Raw genomic sequence first — 27,765 nt, forward strand, 5'->3', positions numbered from 1 at the left:
CAGGCCTGTATATTCACCTGGTCATGCTCACCTTTGTTCCTAGCCACTGCTGGTGCAAAGTTAAGCTGTCAGGTGCATTCCTTTCTCATGCATGGATAGTGATGTCACTTACTTGATGTATGCCAAGTCATAGAAGAACATATGCAAAAGCTGGTGTGACACCATGAATTCTACTGCAAAGTCTTAATGGCATAGAGGTGATTTAAGAAGGGCTTTATTGATGAGATTTACAGAAGGGACATAATGACTGAACTTATTATAGAGGGAACTCAATAATCACACTTGTTAAAGAGGGTAAAATAATGAGGGCACTTATCATAGTTGGGACATAGGGTATGCGTTTGTTAGAAATGGTGACCATAATGGCCTTGTTATAGGGGACATACACTCAAGGCACTTTTAAAAAAGAGGACACTTTAACCTCCCTGGCGGTATAATTCCCGCGGCTGCGCGGCCGTGGGAGGTTTTTTTCACATTTTTTTTCAGCATGTAGCTAGCCTAGCACTAGCTACATGCTTCCCCCCTCCCTGCGGCATCCCCCCATATCTTCCGATCGCCGCCGGCACCGCTTGCCCATAAGGAAATCCCACTCTGAACGGGATTTCCTTGAGGGCTTTCCCCATCTCCATGGTGACAAACGGAGTGACGTCATCGACGTCATCAATGTCGTAAAGTCACAGGGAGTCCCGATCCACCCCATAGCGCAGCCTGGCGGCAATTGGCCAGGCTGCGCAAGGGGTATGCGGGGGGGCCCTGTATTGTGGCGGGTAGCGGCGTGTTGGCGGTGGGCAGCGGCGATCAGACCAAACACACAGCTAGCAAAGTGCTAGCTGTGTGTTTGAAAAAAAAATATGTAAATCGGCCCAGCAGGGCTTGAGCGGCACCCTCCGGCAGCTTACCCCGTGTCACACACGGGGTTACCGCCAAGGAGGTTAATATGAATACTTTTTTTTTGTAGTTTTTAATTACTTATCAGGAATGGAAAGCCTCTGGCTCCAATTGCCTATTTGTAATTTCTATATTGCTCTCAGGGGTTTTAGATTTTTTTCGTTATGATTAATGAGGTCTAATAAAATATATTGTGCACATTTCTTGCAATTCTGTATTGTGTTGGTTTGGGTCATACTGGTTCATTATTTCTTTTCTTCCTTTAGTACATATCTTTTAGTGTTACAAATTCTGACAGCTCAATCTTATCCATGTCAAGATCGTCTCTCTTTCATCACAACTTTCAGCAATAACAATGAAGGTTTCCATTTGGATACAGGTTTGTAGTCTGTGTGGATACATCACGTATTAACATATCCAGTTCTTGGTTTTTCTTCACCACGCAGGTGCTGCAAACAGCGAGTTCAAATGTGTGGTTTCACACTGCCAAGGACTGTGACAGCTATGGCACTAATTTATACTCTCTCTGTTGTATGACACACACTTAAAGCAAAACTAAAGCTTCCCAAGAAATAAGCACTACAAATAACGAAGAGAGGAAAGGTAGAAAAAGATTGACTTGTTTCTTTTGAAGGAAATGACAGGTGCACCCTAAAGTGTACATGAACTGAGAAGTATGTGGAGGCTGGCATCTTTTGTTTCCCCTTTGAAAAATGCCAGTGATGTGACTCTGTCCTGCTGATTTTTTTGCTTTGATAGAACTCGAGTCACACCTGCAATGGGCATGCTGCCAGCAAAGTCCTTTCTTAAAAGTGGACCTATCCCCAAGTGGTGAACTCTGCATTTAGCATTAGGAAGCATTAGCACTAGATGGAACTCCACTATTAGTTTGCCATTTTCTTTATCTATTATGTTGAAAAAAAAAATTGGCCAAGATCCTGATTATTTGATTATGTCAACTACATATTTCCCACCAAGAAAAATGACATCTGCAAAACATTTTTCTTAAATAGTATAAACACTTAAGATGGTGCCCCGGATACAGAACATTACATGTTTAGACTAAAATTGTAGATGCTGTGTAAGTATGAGGCTGAATGTACTCTGAAATATATTTTTACCCGGATTAATTGAAATTGCTTAAAAAAAAACCCTGATCTTAGATTACACTTTATGAAGGTTCACAATTGCTTAGAAATATACTGTTCCTACCACTACCCTTAACAACCCCTACAAAAAAATAAAAATAAATGCCCACATGTATCACAGATCATCAATCATACCACACATGCAATGCCACACACTATAGAATTACTACTATTAGTTGTCAATAGTGATGATTGTAATCAACTAATTACGATTATGCAAAATTTCCCCATGTATAATTAAGCGTCATTTTGTGTAATATTTTGCTGACTTTAGCGGTTAACAGCAAAGGCCCTATACATGCTATTGACACCAAAATTGCTACATATGTTAAGGAGAATAGACTGGACGAGTAAAAAAAAACTTTTCAAAAAGATCTTTTAGTTTTTGAGAAAATCTATTTTAAACATGCAAAGGAAAAACTATTTTTAAACTCTGAAAAATTACACTTTAAAAACCATTTTTCTTTTGCATTTTTAAAATTGATTTTCTTACAAACTACATGGTCTTTTTTGAAAAACGATTTTTTACTTTGTACTCAATACTCTCCTTAACATATGTAGAATTGTTGGTGGCAATAGCATGCATGGGGGAAAGTACAATTTTTCCTAAAATTTAAATTCGTAATTATGAATTTTGATGCGAAATAAAGTCTATGCGAATTTTGTGCTCATCACTAGTTGTCAACTGCAGTAGAGTGCAACTGTGTGCACTCGGCACCCCATCATGAACAGCTCTGGCTTCAGTAATCACTAGTTTCCAAAGTCTAAGCATATTTCAAACAGGTTACTTCCTTGCGTTGTTCCATATTGCAGGTAGATCATTCTATTGAAAAATGTTTTTGCATAAATAGTACCACATCACCTGAAAGTTTCTCCTTTTTCACTTCTAGGCTTACACAGCCAATCCTACTCAGCATTAACTTCAGTCTAAGAACACTGCACTCCCTTCTTGGCAATTCTTTTGACAGGCTGACACCTGATTCACAGATTTATATAAGACCTTTATAGAAGTCTCTTCATCTCCAATGCTCCTCGAAAAAAGGAAACCTGTCAGATCTAGTATATCTCCATTGCTCCTGGTGACCACTACCACACCATCAAACGTGCCTCAGAACACTTTACACCTTTTTTCTCCAACTTATACCACCACCTTAACCTCTGGCCGCCCCTATAGTTACATTATACAACAGCTGACAAGGCTTAAAACTATTTATACTATGATAGCAGTAGAGAACACTCACACTTCCCTACCCACAGTCCTCACACCAACTTCCCTCTGTCTCACCAATCCCTCACCTTTTCTGCACATTGTCTGAATGACAGGACAGCAGTGCACGCTTTGATCTCCAACACTTTCTGTCTTTGCTACACTCACTTTATTTCCCTCCTGATTCACTACAACTCAATAAAATCACTAATAGTGCATGAACCTTATATTAAATTATTAAAATAGAGTATTGCACTCACTTTCCAAATGTAAAAAGCAAGCTTGTAACAATGCACAGACAGTCCATCCTCACTCTGGCTGCGTTCACCTCTGACTCTGTGCCATTGCTCTACATATATGCACATATATGCTTATATTGTGCATATATGTTTATTATATGTGAGTGAGTGAATACAAATCATGCTCCCGTGCAGAAAAGGAAGCCGATTAAACATGTCAGGTCCCCTGCTCTAATGCCTGTGCCTCCACGGTACCTGTCACTCCTCGTGCCTGATGAAACTGACTCATGTGTGCATGCTGTCCCGTTTGTCATGGGGTTTCCACTGCTTGGAGCACAGTTGTATACCACCCACCTGCTATGCCTATTCGTTGGATCACTGCTGCCAATTCATGGCTGCATACCTGATCATCTGCCACTACCATTGTAGTTGTGCATTTGGAAGTACTCATTCCTACCACCTAACACTCTATTGAGGCAAACCAGAAGATCTGTGCTGGATAGTGAGATCTATCCATTATTATGGTAGTGATCTTGCTTGTCATCGTTTACATTTAGCCTTGCAATGCTTGTTTTGCATGTGAACTGCAACCACCGGTATCCTGCGATTAAATAATTATTTCTTCCCTTGGGGGGGGGGGGGGGGGGGTGGAGTGTATTAGTTGCCACCAGGAGGGGGGATTATTAGTTGCCACCAAGGGAGGTTATTAGTTCTTATCAGTTGCCAGTCAAAGGGGGGCTTAGTTCCCTCCAGCGGGTTAGGGGTTATTAGTTGCGTGCCAGAGGAGGGTTCTGTGTGAGAATAGAATTAGGTTAGGTTGCATTTTCTAATAATAATAGCTGAAATCAATGCTTAGGATACACTTTCTGATAGCTATACTAAGTTGCATGCTGGCTGCCAGCATATAGTACACTGGCGTGTCATGTGATACATGTCATGTGACAGCCTGTTACTATGGAGACGCGACTAAGGAAGCCCTGTGTAGGTGAGTTAACACCCGGTAAACGCCCACTCGTGACTCTGCAGGGAGGGTGGCGGGAAAGAAAGAGGAGGAGGCCAGGCATGTTAGGTATGCGGCCCGGGCCACTCGAAGTTTGCCCAGGTAAGTCATATCCCTTTTCAAATTATTACCCATCAATGTCTGGACGGTTGTGTGCCTGGATGGTATGATTTTCTGTTTGTAGGTTCACAATTTGTGGCACGGTGGCCATCTCATGTGTTATTAATTATCATTGGTTAGTATTTTTGTACTTGCATTTAAATTAGAATCTTCTGAATAATGCTTGTCATGTATGTTTCGCCATTCCCATAGCTGGGTGGTTAGGCATCACCCACATATGTGTTAGGCCTACCCACCACAGACTTCGTCAATGTGCTATGCTGTGTTAAAATATTATTACCTGATTCCCAATCAAAGCAAAGCCTTAGACTAAAACTTGCATTATTTAGTTTAGGCCTAAGTGGTTTACCGTACAATCTCAGAGCATTGGCAATGTGGAAAGTACTGTTGAATTGCAGCTCTAGGGACTTCAGTTAAAAATCTCACCATGGGCCGGTTTCCATTACACGTCTATGTAGCCGCATCGCACCGCGGCTGTACTGTAACCAATGCACGGCAATGGAACAGTTTACATTATGTGCTGGTTATGTGGAGCGGTGCAGAGTGATCAGAGAATCTGCAGAATGCTGTGGGTTCTCGCATGGCCGCATCCAGCCACCAGCTCCTCCTATACACATCTCCCGATGCAGAACTGACGCAAATGGGAGTGGAAGAGATGCGTAGCCGCATCCCTGTGGCTCCCATTCACTAGTGGAAGTGGGCCCTATGGGCGTTTCTTGCATTGTATATGTATGTTCTTGTTTTCTCCCAGTGCTTTAGTTTTCACTCCAAAACATTTTAGCTTGATAACTGATCTCTGACCAAATGAGAGCTTCTCTGTATTTCTAGGCATGACCCTTGGATCCTTAGATTATGTGCTCCTTTGGGAACAAATGTGGATAGGTTTAGATACAGAGGTTGATGGTGGCCAAGTCTCTGCAACTAGGAAATACCCTATCTAAGGCAAGAAGATACAACATTTAAATTTTTTTTATTAAAAATGTATTTGTCAAAACCACCATAATAAAACAAATTAACTTGAAGATGTCTTGTTTTTACAGTTGTTTTAAGAACCATTAGTGTTATTTTCCATTTACTCCCCTAGTTTGGAGGAACCTGAGTGGAGGGATCTGATGGAGGATATGGAGGAATATCTCATCTCTATTAAAAGATAGACTCATAGAAAATACTTAAAATGTGTCTATAGAATATGCTACACTCTTTCTCGGTTGGCACAAATGTATCTAGGAAGATCTGCTGAGTGTCCTCAATGCAAAAAATCTCCTGGAGATTTTTTGGATATGGTATGGGATTGCTCACATATACAGAGATACTGGGAACAGGTTAACAAACTACTTCAGAAAGTATTTGAAAGACCTATAACTCTAGACCCCAAAACACATCTACTGGGAATCTCAGGAGACATCCATTGGTTTCCACGGATAGAGCATCTTAAGGAACAAGGTATAGACTATGAAATGCAGAATTAGTACCAACTAACACCTAAATCCTGAAAAAAGTGAGGAATCCTTACAGGACAAGACTGTTAGAGAAAGGGGGAGGGGATAGGGATGTTCTGGCTTGGGTGGGTTCTGGGATTGTTACTATATATGTAATTTTGTATGTTCCTCTTCAAAATTCAATAAAACTTATTTGTTAAAAAGTGGAGGAAATCTTAGAAATGATGCGAATATTCCATTAAGAATTTGGACCTGTATGAAAATAAAGACTGTGCTCTTAGGCACATTATGACTAAAAAGTATATTTCAGCTGATAAACAAAGACTGTAACATTGTGTACTGGGGGTGACATAAACAATAAAATGTTTCTTGTATGTGATCTCCAATGTCTGCCTTAGCTTTGGTAAATAGAAAAAGCCTTGTCACTATGACTGAATGTGACATTTTGCCAAGGTCCTTAAAACACCATAATGCAGACAGTATAGAGCTCGCGTCTTTAAGCCCTTTAAGGCTGAGAAATGTACTTATCACAATTCAGTGTGCACTATTCATTTGAAAATCCATATTCATCTGGTCATCTCTATAGAAAACAGAGTTCAGAGAATACATATTCAGTTTTCATTTTCCCCCTTGATTTTGATGAATGTAAGAAGAAAGACATGTTGACATTCAGTGTAGAGTCAGTAAGCAAATAGCCTATACATTATAAAGTACAGGCTTAAAGGTAGATTATGAATGTGAACATTCATGGCTATTCTGATGATTATTCAAAGAGTCGAAGAATGCCACAGCTAATGTGAACAGAGCAGCCACTGAGAGTCTTTCTTCAAACCATAAACCACTGGTCAAGGGTTAGCATGAAAAAAATATTGTATCTTATAGAATACTATTCTGGGATTCAAAGATACGTAAAGAGGTTTTAACTGTATGCCTTTTTGTATTCTAAAAGATGTATTGTCAATAGTACAAATGACTTCTTCTTCAATTCAAATAAGGTAAAAGAAGAAATGCCCAGACATTTATAGATCCAGAAAACCCAGCTCTTCCCCGCAACAAACAGCCTAGCCAGTTGACACTTGTTGTCCAGATGTGAATACTTTAAGTTGCCTAGTGAATGGTTTATTGTGTTTAAATGACCTCTATCACTAACAAATTGTAAAATGTAAAATACATTAACATAAAATGTACATTTCTCTCAGACTACAACATTCACTATAAATCACTTTTTTCCTATGTTGCTGTTACCTACAGGATGTAGTAAAAAGCTGACAGATTTGACAGATTTTAAACTAGTTCATCTCCTCATAGGAGCTTCTCAGTATCTCATTTATTCTTTACAAAAGCTCTCCCTGGAAAGGATCTATACAAAGATGTCAGTCAGCTTCCCTATCCATCTGTACACTATTCTAGTTGTTGGCCTGAGCCGCTGCAGTTCAGTAAGTGCTTTTGTCTGTGAAGAAATAACTGAGAATCTCCAGTGAGAAGATGAGCTCGTCCAAAACTTGACAGATCTGACCGATTTTCACTACCTACTGTAAGTGACAGTGACATGGGGAAAAATAATTTATAGTGCATTTTACTCAGGGAGAAATGTACATTTATATGCATGTATTTTAAATGTTACAGTTTTTTTTTTTACAACAGATATCCTTTAAAATTGCCTTAAAGGGGGATGAAACTAAAAATTGAAAACTCTTGTATCTAATGCTAGGTACAAAAGTAGTTAGTATATCATAGTTTTCCCCAACATTAAAAAAGATAGAAACATTTAGACATTACCTGTATCCATGTTCAGTGCCTGTATACCAGAAGGTGTTGATCAAAAGTAAGCGCTCTACTCCTTATGGCTCACCCCTTCTCATCTCCTCCTTCATAGAGATGGACATAAACTGCTTGGCTTTCAGAATCAGAATCAGAATCAGAATCAGAATCAGTTTATTTCGCCAAGCATGACTGGGTCATGCCCGGAATTGGTTTTAGCATCACAGGGCAGCTCACAAAATAATAAGAAGTTACAACGAGACAAACGTAACACAGTGCGCAGGCAATAAGTTACATCAGAGACGTGACAGAGTAAGAAAAACCTTGAGACAGTAGCATATCAAGCAGCAAAAACAAGATAACACAGTCTGAACGCAGAAAAAGAAAACACTCATGTACTATGGGTAGTGGGCAGCTAAGTAGGTGCTTCCTGCAAGTGTCAGGGGAGCGCAGGGCATTTATAGGGAGTTCAAGAGTCTCACCGCTGTGGGGAAGAAGGTGTCTCTGTGCCTTGACGTCTTGGTAGGGATGGCACGTAGCCTCCGTCCCGATGGGAGCCGTTGGAGGAAGCGATGACCCGGGTGAGATGGGTCATTAGCAATCTTTGTTGCCCTAGAGCACATCCTAGAGTTGTGGATGAGCTCCAGAGGGGGGAGGGGTTTTCCAATTATTCTCTCCGCTGATCTGATGACCCTCTGTATTTTGTATCTGTCGCTGGTGGAGGCGCCAGCATACCATACGAGTATAGAGGAGCACAGGACAGACTCTATGGTGGCGGAGTAGAAGGATTTAAGAAGTTCTTGGGCCATGCCGAACTTCTTTAGTTGACGCAGGAAGAAGAGTCTCTGCTGGGCCTTCTTTTGGGTTGCGGAGGTGTTCACTTTCCAGCTCAGGTCATCAGATATGGTAGTGCCCAGGAGTCGGGCACTGGGGACAATTTCAACTTCCGCCCCATCAATAAGAATCGGGTGGGGGGTGGTGCTCCGCCTTCTGAAGTCTATGACCATCTCCACCGTTTTGGTGGTGTTGAGCACCAGCTTGTTCCCCCTGCACCAGTGGCAGATTCTATCCACCTCATCTCGGTAAGCCTGTTCGTCGCTCTTACTAATGAGGCCAACAATGGTGGTATCGTCGGCAAATTTGATGACCTTGACAGAGTTGACCTTGGAGGTACATTGGTTAGTATAGAGCGAGAACAGAAAAGGTGACAGGACACATCCCTGAGGGGCACCAGTGTTGGTAATTCTTGGTCTGGACGAGATGTCTCCCAGCTTAACAACTTGGGACCTGTCTGTAAGGAAGTCCGTAATCCAGCAGCGAAGGGCAGGGTGGGTACCGAGATCCACTAGGATGTCGTGCAGTATAAGTGGGCAGATGGTGTTGAAAGCCGAACTAAAGTCCAGAAGGAGCATCCTGGCATAGGAGTCCGGGCTGTCCAGGTGACCGGTGATGTACTCCAGGCATATGTTGATAGCATCATCAGTGGACCTGTTTGTTCTGTACGCAAATTGAAACGGATCCAAACAGTGCAGTGTGGAGTTCTTGAGAAGGGATAGGATCACTTTCTCAAAGGTTTTCATAACAACAGAGGTGAGGGCCACTGGTCTGAAGTTGTTAAGGTCTGAGACTCCTTGTTTTTTTGGCACAGGAATAATTGTGGACTGTTTAAAGCATGAAGGGACCTTGCCCTCACTTAGGGACCTGGAGTATATGGAAGTGAGGGTGGGGGCCAGCTGTCGTGAGCAGGTTCTCAGGCAGGCTGGGGACACACCATCAGGCCCCGAGGCTTTCCTCGAGTTCAGTGTGGACAGGTGGTACAGAACATCAGCCTCGCTCACTGCTGGGGGAGGAGAGCTCGGGTTTGTAATGAAGGTGGCTGGGGAAGCCTGATACCTCTGCCGGTCCGACTGGTCCTCGAACCTGCAGTAGAAGCTACTGAGTTCCTCAGCTAGCTCAGTGCTTGGTGTTGCCTGGAGAGGGGGAGGCTTGTAATTTGTGGCCGCCTTGAGCCCTTTCCAAACAGCCAGCGGGTCATTTGAGCTGAGGTTCTTTCTTATCTTATCTGCATATCCCCTTTTAGCGACTCTCAGTTCTTTGTTGAGGCAGTTCTTTGCTATCCTGAAGTCCTCTAAGGAGCCGGACTTATGTGCGGCTTCTTTCCGCTTACGCAGCTTCCGTAGTCTGTTGGAGAACCACGGATAGACCCTGAAGGACTTTGAGGGAATGCAGGTTTCCTCACAGAATCTTATGTAGGAAGTGACAGCGTCCGCCCATTCATCCAGGTTCGGTGATTCCAGAACCCTCCAGTTTGTGCTGTCGAAACAAGCCTGAAGCTGGTCTTTTGCCTCATTTGACCACACTTTTGCAGATTTGACGACTGTTTTTTCTGCCTCTAGTCTTCTCCTGTAGGTGGGAATCAGGTGTATGAGGTTGTGGTCCGATGAACCCAGTGCGGCCCACGAGATCACTTTGTAGGAGTCTTTCAGGGTCGTGTAGCAGTGATCCAGTGTGCTGGCATTTCTGGTGGGGCAGGTGACGTGCTGATGGAACCTTGGCAGCTCCCGGCGGAGATTGGCTTTGTTGAAGTCGCCCATTACAATTTCCACTGGCCCAATACCACTGATTTCACTGTGAATGACAGCTATATTGGGCCAGTGGAAAGCCATACAGTTCTGCTGCATTTCCGATTGATGCATCCGCTGTTGCCACGGCAAGGCGCCTCTATGAGCAAGAAAGGGGTTAGGAGTAAGCCATTAGGAGAAAGCTCTTTCTTATGATTGGTACCTTTCAGTGTACAGGTGTTGGCAATGGACACAGGTAAAGGCTGGGGTAAACAATGTTATACTAACTACTTTTATAATTAGCAATAGGTACCAAAGTTTTCAATTTGCAGTTCCAGACCCCTTTATTTACCCCACCCACTACCACTCAGTGACATGCTCCCTGCTGAACATGAACTACATCACTGAATTATGAAGGGTTGGCACATGCGCAGCACGGCTACCGCACCAATCTAAATAGATTGTTGCAGTGCCATTGACTCCAATGCAATTACGTGCTGAGCAGTACAGCTCTGCAATAGAGATGGCCCAAACCTCCGATTTTAGGTTCACGAACCGGGTTCGCGAACCTCCGCAAACGTTCGCGAACTTGCAAACTTTTGCGAACCGCAATAAACTTCAATGGGGAGGCGAACTTTGAAAACTAGAAACATTTATGCTGGCCAAAAAAGTGATGGAAAAGATGTTTCAAGGGGTCTAACATCTGAGTTTTTGCATGGATGAGTGGGATAAACGACAAAAGTCCTGGGGAAAAATCTGAATTTGATGCAAAGCAGCATTTTAAGGGCAGGAATCACATTGCATGCTAAATTGGAGGCCTAAATTGCTTTAAAACACCCTGCATGTGTATACATCAATCAGGGAGTGTAATTAGAGTACTGCTTCACACTGACACACCAAAATCACTTTGTAATGACTGCAAACAGCTGTTTGTGTTGTGATGGCCATGCTGGACTGGTCGCACCATGGCGAGAGTGCAGGCGATAGCTGTTTTCAAGCCCATATGGTCGCCAGGCTGAGGTAGCTCAATGACAGAGCAACAGTGATTGTCCAGTGGATCGAATTTGGTCTGTCCACAATGAAGCAACGACCTTATTATCTTTGGTGTGCCACCCCCTGAGACACTCATATAGCCGGCGGTCATTGCTTCATTGTGATACGCAAGCCCCTTCACCGCGGCAAGGTAGCGATCATGAAGGGGAATTGACACATGTACATGCCTTTTGTTTTGTTGTTGCAGCCGCAGTGCAGCCAGAAAAATTAGGCAGGCATGTACACGCACCAGAAAAACTATTATAGCAGCCGCTGCTAGCAGCTGCCTTAAAAATTCAGGAATCCGCCTGGAGTCCTGGACCCTGTTGGTGGTGGCAGAGAAGGCAATCAAGCGGCCTGCAGGCAGAGATGCTGTGTGAGGACCAACTTAGTCATGGGGCAGGCAGTCACACGGCGTGCAGGTAGAGATGCTTTGTGCATGGACTGACTTAGTCTTCGGGCGGGCAGTAGCCCTCCAGGATCCATGCCTCATTCATTTTGATAAAGGTGAGGTACTGAACACTTTTTTTACTTAGGTGACTTCTCTTCTCAGTGACAATGCATCCAGCTGTGCTGAAGGTCCTTTCTGACAGGATGCTTGAGGCAGGGCAAGACAGAAGTTGAATGGCAAATTGGGACAGCTCTGGCCACAGGTCAAGCCTGTACACCCAGTAGTCCAAGGGTTCATCGCTGCTCACAGTGTCTACATCAAGACTTAAGGCCAGGTAGTCGGCTACCTGCCGGTCGAGGTGTTGGTGGAGGGTGGATCCGGAAGCACTAAGGCGAGGCGTTGGACTAAAGAATGTCCGACATCACAATGAGATCGCTGGAGCATCCTGTCCTTGCCTGCATGGACATGGGAGAAGGATTACTGGCAGTGGTACCTTTATTGTGTTGTGCTGTGACATCACCCTTACAGAGAACCAGAGGTGGGATTCTAACAATGCAATCCACATACAGAGGATGGGTCTGCCTACGCAGCCCAGCCTCTGTTGCTATTTCAATCCCCCCTAACTTCCCCTGCACTCTGTAATCAGCCATAAATAACAGTCGCGCTGTGCCGGCTGTGTTTACATCTCATCTGAGGGGGGCTCAGCAGTTTGGACATTTTTTAGTGTGTCTGCCTTAGATCAGAGCAATGCCATCTGTTCTCTTGTTTCAAAATGTAGAGTCACCCTTCAACGTCAGCTGCTGATGGCACCATGGTGGCATCAGCAGCTGACGTTGAAGGGTATGTTGGCTGGCTGTCCATAGGTGACGATACATGGCGCCAGACACTGCCACCAGCTGTTTCTGATGACGAGCTCCCCCTGCTTCTTTCAGGAACTCGTCTCCTTCTGCTCCTCTCTGACTACCCCTCGGAACTGTCCCCTTGGTCATCTTGTCTCTTAAGATCCCACGTGACACTGTATCATCGTAATCATCATAATCATCCTGCCCAGCTTCGTTAGCCTCAGACACCTCCATAAACTGCACCAACAGCAGGTACTTCATCATCCTCCTCCTCACACCTCACGTCCATAGTGTCGCCTAACTCAGACATATGAGGTGGTGTAACTTGTTTAGCGCCTTCATCTTGTTGTAACAAGTTGCTGTGAATCAGTTTATTCCCCACCAAATAACTCCTGCGAAGTGTCCAATGAAACGGATGTGGTGCTAGTAGTAGCGCTAGTGGCTGTGGAAAATGAGGTGTTCTGTGTTAAATAGTCAACCACGTCCTGACAATCTTGGGAGTTGATGGGACGTGCCTTCTTCTGAGCACTGTACTTTGGTCCAGGGCCGCACGAAATCACATCAGCACAACCTCGAACAGACCTGCCAGGTGGCCTTCCTCTGGGTCTTCTTCTGCCTCTTCCTCTACCTGTTTTGTCCATATCGGGGGGGGGATGAAGTGAAAGGTATGCACTGACTTGACTAATACAATGTGCAGTCACACAGGTGCAGTTAACAGGTATGCACGGAGTGGTATATCACACTGCGTGCACTCACGTAGGTAGGTAGGTGCACTGAACAACAGGTAGGTATATGCAGTGATGGGTTTTACAAATGTGCACCTGTCTGTCACACACACGTACCGTGAACAGGTACAGTGACTGGTGGTAATAAATAGCACACTGCGTGCGCTCACGTAGGTAGATGGATGCATTGAACAACAGGTAGTTATATGCAGTGATGGGTATTACAAATGTGCACCTGTCACACACACGTACCGTGAACAGGTACAGTGACTGGTGGTATTAAGTAGCACACTGTGTGCGCTCATGTAGGTAGGTGGGTGCACTGAACAACAGGTAGGTATATGCAGTGATGGGTATTACAAATGTGCACCTGTCATACACACATATCGTGAACAGGTACAGTGACTGGTGGTATTAAATAACACACTGCATGCGCTCACGTAGGTAGGTTGGTGCACTGAACAACAGGTAGGTATATGCAGTGCTGCTGGGTATTACAAATGTGAACCTGTCACACACACGTACCGTGAACAGGTACAGTGACTGGTGGTATTAAATATCACACGGTGTGCGCTCATGTGGGTAGGTGGGTGCACTGAACAACAGGTAGGTAGGTATATGCAGTGCTGCTGGATATTACAAATGTGCACCTGTCACACACACACACGTACCATGAACAGGTGCAATGACTGGTGGTATTAACAATGCGTGTGCTCACGTAGGTAGGTAGGTAGGTGCACTGAACAGAGAACAGGTGCAGTGATTGGGATTACAAATGCCTGTCACACACACAGGTAGTCACTCACTGAATGTGCTGGGCTTGGCAGTGGCACAGTAGGAATTACCACCAAGGGCCAAAGGCCAGCTGCAACCGACTGACAGGGCTGTATATATAATGCAAGTGGGCCACACAAAAAAAAATAGATCACAAGAACAAGATTAGCTCTCAAAAGAGCTGTTGAGGGGTGCTTTTTTAGCAATAAGAATCAGCAAGGAGCAAGCTAACAAGCCTACAAGAGCCTAACTAAACTTTCCCTATGAGAGTCTGCAGCAGCTCTCCATTCTCTAATTACTGCAGGCACACGAGTGAGTCCAATGCCTGATGCTGCCTGAATTTTATAAGTGAGGGAGGGCCTCCAGGAGGGAGTGCGGCCTGACTGGCTACAATGTGCCTGCTGACTGTGATGTAGAGGGTCAAAGTTGACCCTAATGATGTACTATGGGGGGGGGGGCGAATTCCACAGAGATTAAAGGCCCATTGGCCCCTGCAACATGGGAGTGGCAGGGGAGCACCACAACATGACACCCCACGATAGTGGGATTTAAGGAAATTTTAAAAGACAAAACACAATCCACTTAGCAGCCAACTAAATTATTTGTTGTCAGGAAAAAAACTGGAATTATATTTAAATATCCTTTTTTTTTTTTTTTAACTTGCTGCATTTGAGACTAAGCTTTCATTTGACAAATGATGTCTGTTGTCAGAGAGGCTACTGTACACATAATCACTATGATCAAGTGATCACTGACAGGTCAGCCCTGCTGGTGCTGTTCCAGTGAGAGACAGTACCAGCACCAGCAGGAGCTGACTTATCAGTGATCATAGGATCAGAGAGAGTCTCTCTGCCAGGAGACATTCTTTGTCAAATGAAAGCTTAGTCTCAATTAGCAGATGGGGAAAGTAGGATGAACACTGAAATCCACAGAAATCCACAGAAATCTAGGGGCTTTTGATACTTATCTATATGTGTTTACAGGCATTCATACAGCATTTTGATGAAGTAGGACTGCATAATTACCACTAAGTGTAAGACAGGCTTTTGCCTTATAAAGTATTAATAATCCATGATTTATTTTTGCCTTACAGAACATATTTGAGATAATCCTTGCTGCTTACTTTCAAATACTTTTCCATCACAGTTGCCATTTTTTCACCCTGGGGTAAAATATGAAGTCATGTGAATTGTACAGTAGTTCAGCTCATTGCCTTCTATTCTTTTCTGTGAATGTTCTTTGTGTTTCCTGGGCACAGACATGTACAGGAAGGTGCATGCAGAGAGCAATGATCATATTATTACTCATTACAGATATACAAGTAAAGATTTTACACAGCTATGGGCAGTAGTTGGAATTGTGAAAGTAATATGGAGAGGCATGGAAAAGCTGACAAATTGCATGAGCAGCAAACTTGGTGTACAGTACATAGGCTGCTGTTCATATGAGTTTGTAAGCAATAAGCAGCCAAGTAGCTCTTATGCATTATAATTGCAATAATAACTACAGAACAGCCTGGGGCTGATCTATCTATGTTTGTGTTGTTGTAAGTACACTTATCCTTTAATTGGTTGTTCAGAAGATGTTTTCATAAATATTTTCTCAGGATCATTTTTGTTTTGTTTTTGTTTTCTTAATTAGGAGTCAGCTAGTGATGTTTCTTTTATACATTTGCAGATTAAATTATACATCTTCCTCATTACCTTAGCTATCCATGTTCCAAGCACACATATAGAGTGCAGCGTCTTTGCTGCTCACATGCATTTAAATGGTCTTTCCACGAAGTCATGTAGAGGTATCGTCGGTTATTTCTGTAGCTGGTAACTGCTGGTTTTCAGAGTGAGTAATTGGGTACTGGTATATCCACAATTGCTACTGTAACTGTAGAATAATTGCATATCCTTTCCTGCTTTTTTTTTTTTTTTCAAATTGCAGATATTACAAAATACAAAAGAAAGCATACTGATGCATGTAAACCATTTCCATTGAAACAATCTGAATATTACATCTTGCTGCAAGTGCTATGTTGAGCAATGGTATCAGCTGCAACTTTACAGATCATCTGAACACTTTGAGTGAACTTTTAACAGTTTTTTTCTTTTTAAACTGTGAAGCTAAATGCTTTAAAGTTACTCTGAATGCTCAGAATGTATAAGACCTTAGTGCTGCTGTAAAAGTTACCATTACATAACAAGTACCAAAACCTACCATTCAGTACCAAAACCTACCATTCAATACAAGTCTGATATCTCATTTCTATAGAAAAGTGTAAAAGCCAAACATTTTCAGCTTCCTATTGAAAGCGTACTTTGATTATTATTTTAAGGTCATTGTCATAGATCATATATGCCTCTATTATCCTGCGTATTAAAGCCTACACAATTCTAGCAGTTATAAATGTTGCAGGTTAGATCATTGTGAAATTTTCTTATGTAAGTAGCAAATCAGTGCCTGTTGGGGGAGTGTACATTTGAATCTGTTTGTGTACATAAGTGAAATGCATTATTTGAGTTATTATTTGAGTTAGAAAGAGTTCTAAATACAGTATTTGTTCATAGACAATTGGACATATTCACAAATCAAAGGTAAATTTACATATGCATAAAGTGCACCTAAATTATACTAAATTATACTGACATTTACGCAAACAATGTAATTTGAGCAAATTGTACAACTGATGTTCTGTGTGCATTACTTGTATAATGTGTTATGCTGTTTGTGTAGCTCATGTTATACAAGCAACGTGTATTTCATGCATAAAGCGAGTTTACGTAAATGCTGGCAAAATTTACTTACGCTGTGTAAGCACATACTGTACACATTACCGTAGTCTTGTGAATCTGCCCAGAGATGGAGAGCGGCCACACAGGCAGTCATTCGCGGGGAGGGGAGCCCAACTTCTTCCTCCCTTCCTCTCCCCCCCCCCCCTCCGCTGCAGAGAAAGTGCAGTGGTGAGCCTGAAATAGAAAAAACTCACCTCCTTCCGAGCTCCATGCAATGAACACTTGCCACTGGGCTCCTCTGTCTGCAGCCACTTACTCTCACTACTTCCTGGTTAGCAGGAAGTAGTAAGAGCCACCCACACAACACACTACTCAGCCCCGTTTCTAGGGAGAGCGTATTTTTAAATAATAAAGGTAATACTGAGAATCCCCATAAGGTGATGGACTAGTTCACAATCTGCCATATCTTTCAACTTTTTACTACCAACTGTAACTAGAGATGGCCCGAATGGTTCGCCGGCAAATGGGAAACGGCGAACTTCTGGGGTTTGCGATTGCGGAGAACCGCAAACTTTCCCGGAACTTCGATTTGCCCCCATAGTACATCATTAGGGTCAACTTTCACCCTCTACATCACAGTCAGCAGGCACATTGTAGCTAATCAGGCTACACTTCCTCCTGGAGCCCTTATAAAAGGCAGGCAGTGTCAGCCTTTTCACTCGTCTGTGTGGCTGCAGTAATTAGAGAAGGGAATTAGAGAAGGGAGAGCTGCTGCAGAGAGAGCTATAGGGAAAGCTTAGTTAGGCTCTTGTAGGCTTGTTAGCTTGCTCCTTGCTGATTCTTCTTGATAAAAAAGCACCCCTAAACAGCTCTTTTGAGCGCTAATCTTGTTATTGTGATCTATTTTTGTTTTTTGCACATTTGTAATCCCAATCACTGCACCTGTTCACTGTTCAGTGCACCTACCTACGTGAGTGCATGCATAGTTAATACCACCAGTCATTGCACCTGTTCATGGTACCTGTGTGTGTGTGTGTGTGTGTGTGTGTGTGTGTGTGTGTGTGTGTGTGTGTGTGTGTGTGTGTGTGACAGGCAGCTGCACATTTGTTATACCAATCACTGCAGTGCATACCTGTAACCTGTTCAGTGCACCTACGTGACCACAAGCAGTGTAATATACCACCAGTCACTGCATCTGTTCACGGTACCTGTGTGTGACATCTGCACATTTGTAATACCAATCCCTGCATACCTGTTGACTAGTGTTGGGCGAACATCTAGATGTTCGGGTTCGGGCCGAACAGGCCGAACATGGCCGCGATGTTCGGGTGTTCGACCCGAACTCCGAACATAATGGAAGTCAATGGGGACCCGAACTTTTGTGGTTTGTAAAGCCTCCTTACATGCTACATACCCCAAATTTACAGGGTATGTGCACCTTGGGAGTGGGTACAAGAGGAAAAAAAAAATTAGCAAAAAGAGCTTATAGTTTTTGAGAAAATCGATTTTAAAGTTTCAAAGGGAAAACTGTCTTTTAAATGCGGGAAATGTCTGTTTTCTTTGCACAGGTAACATGTTTTTTGTCGGCATGCAGTCATAAATGTAATACATATAAGAGGTTCCAGGAAAAGGGACCGGTAACGCTAACCCAGCAGCAGCACACGTGATGGAACAGGAGGAGGCGCAGGAGGAGAAGGCCACGCTTTGTGAGACACAACAACCCAGGCCTTGCATGAGGGCAAGAAGCGTGCGGATAGCATGCTTTGTACCGCCATGCAGTCATAAATGTAATAAAGATAAGTGGTTCAATAAACAGGGACCACGCGGCAACGCTAACCCAGCAGCAGCAGACGTGATGGAACAGGAGCAGGCGCAGGAGGAGAAGGCCACGCTTTGTGAGACACAACAACCCAGGCCTTGCATGAGGGCAAGAAGCGTGCGGATAGCATGCTTTGTACCGCCATGCAGTCATAAATGTAATAAAGATAAGTGGTTCAATAAACAGGGACCACGCGGCAACGCTAACCCAGCAGCAGCAGACGTGATGGAACAGGAGCAGGCGCAGGAGGAGAAGGCCACGGTTTTTGAGACACAACAACCTAGGCCTTGCATGAGGACAAAAAGCGTGCGGATATAGCAGCAATGCTTTTTGCCGCCATGCAGTCATAAATGTAATACAGATGAGAGGTTCAATAAACAGGGACCGGAAATGCTACACCATCCCAGATGTTCATTGGTCATGTTACTTGGTTGGGGTCCTGGAGTGTTGCGTAGTCATTTCCAATCCAGGATTGATTCATTTTAATTTGAGTCAGACGGTCTGCATTTTCTGTGGAGAGGCGGATACGCCGATCTGTGATGATGCCTCCGGCAGCACTGAAACAGCGTTCCGACATAACGCTGGCTGCCGGGCAAGGCAGCACCTCTATTGCGTACATTGCCAGTTCGTGCCAGGTGTCTAGCTTCGATACCCAATAGTTGAAGGGTGCAGATGGATTGTTCGACACAGCTACGTCATCTGACATGTAGTCCTTGACCATCTTCTCCAGGCGATCGGTGTTGGAGGTGGATCTGCACGCTTGCTGTTCAGTGGGCTGCTGCTGCATGGGTGTCAGAAAATTTTCCCACTCCAAGGACACTGCCGATACCGTTCCCTTTTGGGCACTAGCTGCGGCTTGCGTTGTTTGCTGCCCTCCTGGTCGTCCTGGGTTTGCGGAAGTCAGTCTGTCTGCGTACAACTGGCTAGAGGAGGGGGAGGATGTCAATCTCCTCTCTAAAGTCTCCACAAGGGCCTGCTGGTATTCTTCCATTTTGACCTGTCTGACTCTTTCTTCAAGCAGTTTTGGAACATTGTGTTTGTACCGTGGATCCAGAAGGGTATAAACCCAGTAATTGGTGTTGTCCAGAATGCGCACAATGCGTGGGTCACGTTCAATGCAGTCTAGCATGAATTGAGCCATGTGTGCCAGAGTCCTACCAGAATCCTCATCATCCTCTTGTGAGCGTTGTGATAGTTGTTGTGATGCATCATAGTCGTCACCTTCCTCCTGGTCTGCTTCTGCTGACCATTCGCGTTGAATTGTGGAAGTCCAACGTGCACCGCTCTGGCCCTCGTCAGTGGTGGCATGAAATTCCTGCTCCAACTCCAGCTGTTCCTCCTCCTCTTCTTCGTCATAGCTGCTGGGGCCAGCGTTCCCTGAGGCGGATGGCCTGATGTTGGTACCATCACGCTGATCGTTTTCTCCTTCAGATTCCCCCAGTTGCATCATGACAGCTGTTTCCTTGATTTTCAACATTGACCTCTTCAGTAAACACAGCAGTGGTATGGTAATGCTGACTGAAGAGTTGTCACTGCTCACAAGCAACGTGGATTGCTCAAAATTTTGGAGGACTTGGCAGAGGTCCAACATGTTGGCCCAATCGGATCCACAGAAGCTTGGCAGCTGTCCGGATGCGCCTCGGTACTGCGCCGTCATGTACTGGACCACTGCACTCTTCTGCTCACAAAAGCGTGCTAGCATGTGCAGCGTAGAATTCCAGCGCGTAGGGACATCACACAGCAAGCGATGGTGGGGGAGATTGAAGCGCTCCTGCATCTTGGCGAGTGCCCCCGAAGCAGTACTGGAATTTCTACAATGTTTGGCCACTCGACGCACCTTCAACAGAAGATCGGCCACGCCTGGGTATGTCCTCAGGAACCGCTGAACTACTAGGTTCATCACGTGCGCCAGGCAAGGGATGTGTGTCAGCTTAGCCAACCTTAAAGCGCGAATGAGATTACTCCCATTATCACACACAACCATGCCCGGTTTCAAGTCCAGCGGTGCCAGCCACAAATCCGTCTGTTCCTTTATTCCCTTCCAAATTTCCTCCCCTGTGTGCTGCTTATCCCCAAGGCAGATCAGCTTCAGCAACGCTTGCTGACGCATGCCAACAGCTGTGCTGCACTGCTTCCACGATCCTACTGCTGCTGGGTTAGCGTTTCCGGATGAGGTACAGCTTTGAGATGCGTTGGAGGAGAAGGAGTCAGAGAGGTAGGTGCTGCTGTTGTTATCCAGTGGGAGGGACGGCGGTGCAGCTGTTTGCGGCGTGGGCAACACCCGCGCCGTAGCAGGTGAGGAATCGCTGCCAGGCTCCACAAGGTTCACCCAGTGCGCGGTAAGGGAGATGTATCGACCCTGGCCGAACGCACTCGTCCAAGTGTCAGTGGTGAGGTGAACCTTGCAGGCAACGGCATTCTTCAAGCTTCGGGTTATTTTGCTGACCACGTGCTCATGCAACTCAGGCACTGCAGAGCGCGCAAAGTGGTAGCGGCTGGGAACCACGTAACGTGGGATGGCCACTGACATCATGCCCTTGAAGCTGTTTGTCTCCACCACTCGATATGGCAGCATTTCGCAGGCCAGAAGCTTGGCTATGCTGGCTGTTACTGCCACGGCCCGGGGGTCATTTGCTGGCAATTTCCTCTTGCGCTCAAACATCTCCGACACAGACAACTGAACCATAGCGCTGCACACGGAAGGGCTGTTGGTTGTTGTGTTTGATGAACACTGGGAGACCTCAAGAGCACTACTCCGGAAAGTGACAGTGTCAGCGTCGTCTGATGTTTGTGAATGTTGTGAACCACGCAATGGCTGGGCTACTGCTGCTGCTGAGGCGGGTCTGGTGGTGAGTCTGGTGAACCCAAGGGAGGCAGTGTTGCTGGTACCCTGTCCTGCCGCGTTTGCCCACAGAGTGGGATGTTTGGATAGCATGTGGCGGCTCATGCTGGTGGTGGAGAGGTTGTTAATACTTTTCCCCCTGCTCAGGCGAGTCTTGCACACCTTGCAAGTCGCCATGGTAACATCCTCAGTGCAGTCTTCAAAGAAAGCCCAGACTTTGGAGCACCTGCCTCCTTGCTGGCGATTTCTGTTTCCTCCTCTTTTGCCTCTCACTCTAACTTCCACGCTTGTGGTGCCTGAAATTGCGCGCCGCCTACCTTGTGGCACAAGGCGAACTCGTGCAGCAGTGGGTTCTTCAACAGACTCATCTGTGCTGCTGCTACGACGGCGATGTTCTCATTCACAAATAAAATCTGGGTCTCTGTCCACATTGTCCATACCCTCCTCTTCCATCTCCTCAAACTCGTCATATGTCATTGTGGGGGGCCGCCGCCGTGGAGTAGAGCTCCCCAGAACAACCTCTGCGCAGCTCACTCCAACGTCGTCTTCCAGATCTTGTCGGCCGACCTCCTGCAATTGCAACCCCTCCTGCCCAACTTGCTCTGGGATTTGGGTTTCCGAGTCCTCCTCGGACTCGCCTTGTATTTCAGTGCGCGGTGCATTTCCCACAGTTAATGGTTGTGAATCCGGGCACAACATTTCTGGCTGTTCCTCCATTGACCTTTCATAGGTGGAAGTTTGTTGGGCTGGGAATAGCTCCTGCGAATACCCCATTGTGTCCTGAGGTAATTCATAGGACTGGTTATCTAGCAGTTGTGTGCGTGGTGTCGCTGCCGGTTGTGTCAGCTTTGTGCCCACTGGCTCCTTGTAACTGGCTGAGGACTCGGACCTCGTGCGTGATGTGCTGGTGCTGCTTAACCCACTGCTGGACGCTTGAGAGGTCATCCAAGTAATTATCTGGTCCTGTTCTTTTGGATTTGTGAGGGTTGTTGTCCTGGACAACATGGGCGGTATTGAGTGGGTTTTCTTGGGTGCTCCCCTGTGGCCTGTACGTGAACCGTCAGGGGAAACACCTCTTCCCTTGCCCCTTCCTCTTTCACCGGATTTCTTCCTCATTTCACTTATCCTTACAGTACACGCTGACTGGCAGCAGTACAGTGGCAGTACAGAAATGCTATACAGTACCACTATTCCCAGCAGCGACACAGAGCACAATGCTATACAGTGGCGGGTGAGCGGTGTACTACTGTTCCCAGGCCCAGCAGACACAGAGTGGAAGTAAACACAATGCTATATAGTCTGGCTGAGCGGTGTACACAGAGTGGCAGTACACACAATGCTATATAGTCTGGCTAAGCCGTGTACACAGAGTGTCAGAAAACACAATGCTATATATAGCGTGGCTGAGCGAGGTGCACAGTGGCAGTACACACAATGCTATATTAGTCAGGCTAAGCCGTGTACACAGAGTGTCAGTAAACAATGGTATATAGTCTGGCTGAGCGGTGTACACAGAGTGTCAGTAAACAACGGTATATAGTCTGGCTGAGCGGTGTACACAGAGTGGCAGTAAACACAATGCTATATATAGCGTGGCTGAGCGAGGTGCACAGTGGCAGTACACACAATGCTATATAGTCAGGCTAAGCCGTGTACACAGAGTGTCAGAAAACACAATGCTATATATAGCGTGGCTGAGCGAGGTGCACAGTGGCAGTACACACAATGCTTTATAGTCAAGCTGAGCCGTGTACACAGAGTGTCAGTAAACAATGGTATATAGTCTGGCTGAGCGGTGTACACAGAGTGGCAGTAAACAACGGTATATAGTCTGGCTGAGCGGTGTACACAGAGTGGCAGTAAACACAATGCTATATATAGCGTGGCTGAGCGAGGTGCACAGTGGCAGTACACACAATGCTATAGAGCCAGGCTAAGCTGTGTACACAGAGTGTCAGAAAACACAATGCTATATATAGCGTGGCTGAGCGAGGTGCACAGTGGCAGTACACACAATGCTATATTAGTCAGGCTAAGCCGTGTACACAGAGTGTCAGAAAACACAATGCTATATATAGCGTGGCTGAGCGAGGTGCACAGTGGCAGTACACACAATGCTATATATAGCGTGGCTGAGCGAGGTGCACAGTGGCAGTACACACAATGCTATATATAGCGTGGCTGAGCGAGGTGCACAGTGGCAGTACACACAATGCTATATTAGTCAGGCTAAGCCGTGTACACAGAGTGTCAGAAAACACAATGCTATATATATAGCGTGGCTGAGCGAGGTGCACAGTGGCAGTACACACAATGCTATATATAGCGTGGCTGAGCGAGGTGCACAGTGGCAGTACACACAATGCTATATATAGCGTGGCTGAGCGAGGTGCACAGTGGCAGTACACACAATGCTATATATAGCGTGGCTGAGCGAGGTGCACAGTGGCAGTACACACAATGCTATATTAGTCAGGCTAAGCCGTGTACACAGAGTGTCAGAAAACACAATGCTATATATATAGCGTGGCTGAGCGAGGTGCACAGTGGCAGTACACACAATGCTATATATAGCGTGGCTGAGCGAGGTGCACAGTGGCAGTACACACAATGCTACATATAGCGTGGCTGAGCGAGGTGCACAGTGGCAGTACACACAATGCTATATATAGCGTGGCTGAGCGAGGTGCACAGTGGCAGTACACACAATGCTATATTAGTCAGGCTAAGCCGTGTACACAGAGTGTCAGAAAACACAATGCTATATATATAGCGTGGCTGAGCGAGGTGCACAGTGGCAGTACACACAATGCTATATATAGCGTGGCTGAGCGAGGTGCACAGTGGCAGTACACACAATGCTATATATAGCGTGGCTGAGCGAGGTGCACAGTGGCAGTACACACAATGCTATATATAGCGTGGCTGAGCGAGGTGCACAGTGGCAGTACACACAATGCTATATTAGTCAGGCTAAGCCGTGTACACAGAGTGTCAGAAAACACAATGCTATATATATAGCGTGGCTGAGCGAGGTACACAGTGGCAGTAAACAATGCTATATATAGTGTGGCTGAGCGAGCGGTGTACTACTGTTCCCAGCAGCGACACACAATGACTGGGGGGGACCCTGGCTAGCGTGGCTGGAGAGCGAACTACCCTGCCTGCCTACCCAAAGCTAACCCCACAGACAAATGGCGGAGATATGACGTGGTTCGGGTATTTATTTACCCGAACCACGTGACCGTTCGGCCAATCAGAGCGCGTTCGGGCCCGAACCACGTGACCCGTTCAGCCAATCACAGCGCTAGCCGAACGTTTGGGGAACGTTCGGCCATGCGCTCTTAGTTCGGCCATGTGGCCGAACGGTTTGGCCGAGCACCATCAGGTGTTCGGCCGAACTCGAACATCACCCGAACAGGGTGATGTTCTGCAGAACCCGAACAGTGGCGAACACTGTTCGCCCAACACTACTGTTGACTGCACCTGTGTGACCGCATGCTGTTTAGTATACCGTGCACACCTGTTAACTGCACCTGTGTGACAACTGCACATTGTATTGTAATACCAGTCACTGCATCTCTTTCACTGCACCTTTGTGACTGGACATTGTATTAATCAAGTCAGTGCATACCTTTTACTTCATCCCCCCCAATATGGACAAAACAGGTAGAGGCAGAGGCAGACCTAGAGGCAGGCCACCCCGGAGGTCTGTTCGAGGTCGTGCTGATGTGATTTCTTGCGGCCCTAGACCAAACCACAGTGCTCAGAAGAAGGCACGTCCCATCAACTCCCAAGATTGTCAGGACATGGTTGACTATTTAACACAGAACAACTCATCTTCCGCAGCCACCAGCGCTACTCCAAGTACCACATTCGCTACATTTGACACTTCATAGGAGTTATTTGGTGGGGAAATCACTGATTCACAGCCATTATTGTTACAACAAGATGAAGGTGCTAAGCAAGTTACACCACCTCATATGTCTGAGTTAGGCGACACTATGGACGTAACGTGTGAGGAGGAGGAGGATGAAGTACCTGCTGTTGGTGCAGTTTTGGAGGTGTTTGATACAAGCAAAGCTGGGGAGGATAATTATGATGATTATGATGATACAGATGCCACGTGGGATCCTAAGAGACAAGATGACCAAGAGGACAGTTCAGAGGGGGAGTCAGAGAGGAGTAGGAGGAGACGAGTTGCTAAAAGAGGCAGAAGGAGCTTGTCATCAGAAACAGCTGGTGGCTGTGTCCAGCGCCATATTCACCTTTGGACAGCCAGCAAACTTGCCCTTCAACGTCATCTGCTGACGCCACCATAGTGCCCACACCCCAGGGGGGCTCAGCAGTGTGGAAATGTTTTAGTGTGTATGCCAATGCCATATGTACTCTCTGCCACCAAAAATTGAACCGTGGAAAGGCCAACACCCATGTAGAGACAACTGCCTTACAAAGGCACATGCAGAAATGGCACAAAATGCAATGGGAAGACCACCTGAGCAAAAGCAGCACACAAAAGCAAAGCCAGCTTCCTTCTCCTCTTCCTCCTTCAGGTGCATCATCATCTTCAGCTGCTTTCTCCCTTGCACCTTCACAATCACAGCCAACCTCCTCCTCTCGGCCTCTCACCTTGAGCAGCGTCTGCTCCTCTGCCCACAGCAGCAGACAGGTGTCCGTGAGGGAAATCTTTGAGTGGAATAAGCCAATGTCTGCCAGTCACCCCCTTGCCCAGTGTCTGAAAAACTGTTATCCCACCAGGTGTTACCATACCAGCTGTTGGACTCTGAGGCCTTCCAAAAATTTGTGGCCATTGGGACACCGCAGTGGAAGATACCAGGCCGCAATTATTTCTCTAAAAAAAGCGATACCCAAACTGTACCGGGAAGTAGAAAGGCAAGTGGTGTCATCTCTGGCACACAGCGTTGTGTCAAGGGTCCATCTGACCACAGATGCTTGGTCTGCCAAGCATGGTCAGGGCAGGCACGTTACTTACACAGCCCATTGGGTCAACCTGGTGACCGATGGCAAGCAGGGAGTATGTGGCTGTGCAGTGGACCTACTTGTGACACCTCCACGACTTGCAGGCAGGCCTGCTGCCACCTCCTCGCCTTCTCCTCCTACTCCTCCTGCTACATCCTCTTCACTGTCGTCCTCCTACTCCTCCTCCTTGGCTGAGTGGCAGCGCAACTCTACTGGTGCTGCAATCTCCTCTCCAGCTACACAGCCCCAGCTCCCCAGGGCCTATGCTGCATGCCAGGTACGACAGTGTCACGCCATCTTAGTCATGTCTTGCCTCAAAGCGGAGAGTCACACTGGAGCAGCTCTCCTGGCTTCTCTGAACAAACAGGTGGATCAGTGGCTGACCCCGCACCAGCTGGAGATTGGCAACGTGGTGTGTGACAACGGCAGCAATCTCATTTCGGCTTTGAATTTGGGAAAGTTGACACATGTACCCTGCATGGCTCATGTGCTCAATCTCGTAATTCAGAGATTTGTTTCTAAGTACCCAGGCTTACAGGACATCCTAAAGCAGGCCAGGAAAATGTGTCGGCATTTCAGGCGGTCTTACACGGCATGGCACACTTTGCCGATATTCAGCGGAGAAACAACTTGCCGGGGAGGCGCTTGATTTGCGATAGCCCAACTCGCTGGAAATCGACCCTCCTGATGTTCGACCACCTGCTACAACAGGAAAAAGCCATCAAACAGTATCTCTACAACTACAGTCAAAGGACATAGTCTGGGGAGAAGGGGATGTTCTGGCCGAAGTACTGGACACTCATGCGAAATGCCTGCAGGCCCATGCGGCCGTTTGGGAATGTGACAAACATGGTGAGTTGCAGTGAAGGCGCCATCAACGACTTGATCCCGTATGCCTTCTTCCTGGAGCGTGCCATGCATAGAGTGGTGGATCAAGCTGTGGATGAGCGTGAACAGGAACAGTTACAGGAGGAAGCGTTGTGGGATCAATTCTCATCGGAACCAGATGTTTCCTCAACACCTGCGGCAGCACAGAGGGGGGAGGAGGAGGAGGAGGAAGAGTCGCTTGGGGAAGAGGAGTCAGATAATGAGGAAGGTGGTTTTTTTTTGAGGAGGAGGAGGCAGCAGAAGAACAACTGCAGCAGGCATCGCAGGGGGCTTGTGCTGCTCAATGCTCCCGTGGTATTCTTCATGGCTGGGGGGAGGAGGAGAACTTACCTGACATCACTGAGGTAGAGCAAGAGGAGTTGGATAGTATGTCTGGATCCAACTTT

Source organism: Hyperolius riggenbachi, chromosome 2 (genome assembly GCF_040937935.1).
Source record: "Hyperolius riggenbachi isolate aHypRig1 chromosome 2, aHypRig1.pri, whole genome shotgun sequence".
NCBI lineage: Eukaryota > Metazoa > Chordata > Amphibia > Anura > Hyperoliidae > Hyperolius > Hyperolius riggenbachi.